Source organism: Sceloporus occidentalis, unplaced genomic scaffold (genome assembly GCF_023333645.1).
Source record: "Sceloporus occidentalis isolate IW3139 unplaced genomic scaffold, rSceOcc1.0.p SCAF_3, whole genome shotgun sequence".
Taxonomy (NCBI): Eukaryota; Metazoa; Chordata; class Lepidosauria; order Squamata; family Phrynosomatidae; genus Sceloporus; species Sceloporus occidentalis.
Window position 1 is genome coordinate 46,433,890 of NW_028316983.1, and position 5,083 is coordinate 46,438,972.

Sequence of the window (5,083 nt, forward strand, 5' to 3'; positions counted from 1 at the left end):
ATATTACCCATAAATGCAGTTAAACCAGCAGAATTCCAGTTCAGCCAACACAAAAAAATTCAGCCAGTTCCTAACCCTAACCCCCTATAGTCAGGTTACAGTTTGGTTCACAATTCTGATGATACAAAACAAATGAACAATGCAATGTGAGACATGCTTACTTGAAAGAAAGCTCCACAAAACAAAGTGGCTGTTACTTCTGGAAAAAACATGATTAGACTATATAAAATGCGTTAGATTTTTATTTATTTATTTTACTCTATAAACAATCTAAAATATTTAAATATATACAGCTGCTTAGAACATTTCATAATTATTCTGAATAATAATAATGTATATGCTGATTTACATTAAACAAATAAATAAGCATTTTTATTTAAATAGTAAAATAATAGATTTGATGGGAAAATAGCTATGTTTATTTCAGTTTTCCGCAAATTAATTTACTTACTCTCCAGGAAAAAATACACATTTACCTTACAGTTTCAAAAATTCCACCAATTTTAACCTCTCATAATAAGTAACATGGATGTTTTAGACATAATGTATAACCAATTGATATTGTGTGCCTTCATCATTTCAGATTTATGTTGAGCCTAAAGCAAACCTATCAGGTGTTTTCTTGGCACATTTTGTTCAGAGGGGGTTTCCCTTTACCTTCCTCTGAGATGGAAAGAATGTGACTTGCCCAAGGTCACCCATGGCCAAGCAAGGATTCAAACTCTGGTCTCCAAAGTTGCAGTCCAATGTTGAAACAATCACACGATGCTGACTCTCATTATAACCAATACACACATGCAAGTTATCATGTGATGCTAAAATCATTAAGTTAGTGATTCTCAAACCTTTTACCCTTGTGATCGACCCATTTTCTATCTTCAGCTGGACGTCGTACCCCCTCAAAACTGTTTATGAATAATATTTTGTTTGTTTAGTGTAGTATTTTCATTCACAAATTTATGTATATTCAAATTTTAACATTTTATAAGAAAATTGCTCTTCTACTCCTCCTCCTCCCTCAGGCAGATGCTCCAAGCATCCTTCTTGCCTTTCGCTTCCCCTCCAGGACAGAATAAGTTTGGGAGGAGGAGTGGAGATCAGGGCCTCCAAGTCTTCCTGAGCTCTCCCTCTTAAGGATCCTACCCCACAGTTTCAAAACCACTACATTAAATGAAACATATACATCTGGACAGACCCTCAATGCTCAAGTCAAATTAACCTGTCCCTGACATTCCAGGCACAATTTTTCAACATTGTCAGTGTCAACATAAATATGACTTGTGCTGCCCTTAAAGAGTCAGTATCAGACAATACTGACTCTGACAATTGCAGGATCGGCAGCTCAACACTTCAAGGCCCAAGCACCTGATGACAGAGTGAGCTCCTGTCACTTGTCCCTGTTTCTGCCAACCTAGCAGTTCAAAAGCATGCAAAAGTGCAAGTAGATAAATAAGTACCACTTTGGTGGGAAGCTAACAGCCTTTCTGTCCAGTCATGCTGGCCACATGATCTTTCACAGGAAAGCAGAAGGTTCACAAAATGTCAAGGAATCAGTATTGATTGATGTGTTCTGATAAAGTTAAAATGGTGCCCTGCTTTAGGGGGCAGTGCTTATCTCCATTACTAAGCCGAAGAGCCAGTGTTGTCAAAGACAACTCTGTGATCATGTGGATATCACTAATTCAGCCCCCTCACCCTATGTGTCCCCAAGTAAAAGAATCATATGAGATGACATCATTGCCGTCTTCAAGGGGCAGCCAATGAACTGATATGAGGGGGTCAAGGATATGCTGAGTACAAAGACCTCATCCATGTATCTTCTGTATTATTAGATGTCATCAGGGAGGTCACTAGCAGGAGCTACATGTTCCCTGTAATGGCCAGCCAGCCCAGAGAGGGCCAAGTGGGTGGAAGCAAGGGACCAATCACAGAAAGAACAAATGCAGAAGGAAGATTTCTCTGAAGATGCCAGCCACAGATGCTGGTGAAATGTCAGGAATAAACTCTTCTAGAACATGGCCACATAGCCTGAAAAACTCACAAAAAACTATGGATGCCGACCGTGAAAGCCTTCAACTGCACAAGGAAGGCTTTCACCCTGTCTTGACTCTTCTCCAAGTCCCCGAAAACATTATTCATGTATCCCATCTTTGAATCACCCTTCTCTTCCGAAAGCTTAAGGAGGCTTTAAGAACTGGCAAACACCCCAGCTGCAACTCTTGAGAGCCAGTGCCGAGCAACAGTGTTTGGATTTATTCAGTCATGGCAATTGAGTTAATGGCTGTTCACAGCCTGGTACTGCTCCTATGGGAGCTGTCTCCTGACACAGGGCTGTTCACACCGCCTGTCTGTCTGCATGTAACCAAAGGCCAGTCACTGATACTATATCTGCCCTCTCTACTGCATACTGGGAAATCCACATTTCCCTCCCACTTCATGAGCAAACCAGCTGCTCCTGAGCTTGATTAATGGCAATTATGCATTAAGAGATTCTAGACTATTTCTGATTGAATAATCTGCTTTGAATATCTCCAGGGCCTTATAGAGCAGGAGTGCAAACTGTCTCTCAAGGGACAGAAGTTTCCTGGTGGTCCAGAAAATAATTTCAAAATGTTGTAAAGATAGCAGACCAGGGTTCCTTTTTTAAAATAATCCAATCAACTTTGATCTTTGCTGTGGACTCAGCTGTTGATGTCACCTACTGATCTGAAAAACCACTGGCAGTTGCATTGTTTCCAGTGGCCTGTGTCATGGTTGCATTTGTGATGCATTCAATAAAATTACTATGAACCATTGGTGAGTTTGGCACACTATTTGTAAATACTGCTCTAAGGGATTGATTAACTAATTCTGTTTTAAAGACTAAATGACAGAGTAAAAGGATCCTCCAGTACTATGGTGGAAAAAAATACGAATTCAACTACTCTTGCAGATATGCAACACCAAGCAAGCCATTAGGCAAGGCTGGGGGAAATCTAAGTCCATCAAGATGCTGATGAATACTACTCTCAACATGCCACACCATTTGGCCAGACTGGAGAGTCAATGCTCTCCGGCTCTGTCATAAGATAAATGTTCAAAAGCAATAAATTGTGCTTCCCTAATAGGGTTGGGACTAGTTTATTAAATTACCATCCCGATACTACTGTATCTAAAGCAAATTTAACTCCTTCCTCTCAAGACAGACAGTTGGCTATGGCTACTTTGGGGTCAGTCTGTCCTGGTGCATGATATTTATGAACCTCTCATGCAATTTCACTTTGTAACACAATCCAGCAGACATTAAATTAATGGGATCTATTTACCAGATACTGCACCAGATCCTCTTTCCTCTTTCTATTCCCACAACCAGGTTTCCCCAAGAAACACTTTTTGAAATGCTTTTCAATTAAGTCAAAAAGAAAGGTATTTTCAATTTGTGGCTTAACATGACAATGCAAAGCCAGTGACTGAAAGTTGGCAATAACAACACCTTGATTCAGACCTTTATCCAGTCATAGTCTGTTGCATACTCCAGGTAACTCCTGCCAGTCACTGATCTTTTTCACTTGTGTTCCCATTCACTGTTAGTACAGCCCCTTAAGTTCAAAAGTAACCTTTGGCTAAATCTAATAAGAGAGATGGCAAGAAGTCCACCTTACTTCTACAAACAAAATAAGCTTACTATGGGCCTGAACAGACAGGCCAAAATAAAGCTGTCTGCTCGGGCCCAGGCTTGTTGGAGAGGATTCATGCCAACAAATCACACCACACTGTTGGCAAGGATGTTTCAGATGGCCAAAATGGATATACAGGCTCATTTCTGCCAAGTGTACATGATAGGCAACAGTCACTTGAGTCATATTTAGAGAAAGAAAGACTGTCGGTCTCTCAAAATATTTGTTGGGAGAGTGGTAATTAAAAGATCTTTACACCTGTTCATGAGACTTGTTCAGAGAGTTGGGCTAAGCCCTTGAGCATCAAAGCACATTACTCTCAAGCACTGCATATTACAGATCTTCCAGCTGGCTCCAATACATGCTACAGATGCTTCGATTCTAATGCAGATCCATCCTCTGAATACTAACTCCCAAGTGTAATCCAATAGCAGCAGACAATGCCTCACTGGTCTCCGTACCAACAACATGCCAGTCATTTTGTAGGCCATAGAATCTGACTTGGATCTTTCCAGAACTAATCTATGCTTATCAGCAGTAAATGACAAGTGGCAAGTTAAGGATAGAAATCTGGAGAGTAGATGTAAACTAAGGGTGGCAGGGACAGATAGGAGAAACTTGTTGTTATGTGCCCTCAAGTCATTTCATGCTTATGGTGACACTAAGTGGGGGGGGGGGGGGACGCTATCATGGGATTTTCTTGGCCAGATTTGTTCACGAGAGGTTTGTCCCCCCTGAGGCTGAATGCATGTGACTTGCCTAAGGTCACCCAGTGGGTCTCCAGATTCTTACAACCTACCTCACAGGGTTGATGTGATAATAAAATGTTAATTTCTAAGGCTAAATTATTTCAGAATCCTGGCATACTGGCTATTGTATTTCTCATTTCTGTGTATGGCTGTGAAACCTGGACAGTAAAAAAAAGCTGCTAGCAAGAAAATCAACTCATTTGAAATGTAATGCTGAAGAAGAGTTCTACGGATACTACAGACCACTAAAAAACCAAACAAATGGGTTCTAGAAAAAAAAAATCAAGCCTAGAAGCCAGGATGACTAAACTGAGATTGCTATACTTTGGCCATATCATCAGAAGACATGAATCACTAGAAAAGACAGTACCGGCTGGCAAGGTAGAAAGCAGTAGGAAAAGTGGAAGACTGCATTCCAGATGGATAGACTAATTATTCTATTATAGTGTTGTGTTTTATTGTTTCGTTTTTGATTATATATGTCTGATGTCCCACCCTTTAAGAAAAGGGTTTTATAAATAAAAGTTACTATTGTTGTTGTTATTTATCACCATCATCATTATCATCATCATCATCATCATCATCATCATCATCATCTAGCAAGAAAGCCATGACCCTGAGTCTGCAAGATCTGAGCAGGGTGGCTGATGACAGGGGGACTTGGAGGTCTCCCATTCA